Genomic DNA, 442 nt, shown 5'->3' with positions numbered 1-442 from the left:
GAAAATCATCAAACATGTTACAAAAACATATAAGTCGATAGACACAAACAAGAGACGCCCACTATTGTAATTCGCAGTCGATAAGATAAATATTCCTTACACAAACATTTAAATAGGGTTTGGACTTTCTATAAACACTAACGGTATAATCTCTTCTATAAGAACTACACAATACGAGAAATATGCTATACACGATTCTTAATACTCTTGAATACATATCTATTCCTCTTATCAACAACAACCGAAAATAGAAATTATGCAAAACTGAGTTGTAGGACGGATATGCAACACGAGATGTAACGATCATGAAGAAATATACATAGAATAGGCCACTTGAACCCGGAACGCACAGTTACACGAAAGAACCACAACGTTCACAAGAAGATAGCACATTCATCGACCCACTCTTTATTTTGTATGCGACACGCACAGGAGAAACACT

This window comes from Penaeus monodon, chromosome 33 (genome assembly GCF_015228065.2).
Source record: "Penaeus monodon isolate SGIC_2016 chromosome 33, NSTDA_Pmon_1, whole genome shotgun sequence".
In the NCBI taxonomy this organism is placed as follows: Eukaryota; Metazoa; Arthropoda; class Malacostraca; order Decapoda; family Penaeidae; genus Penaeus; species Penaeus monodon.
Note: the sequence above shows the minus strand (reverse complement) of the source record.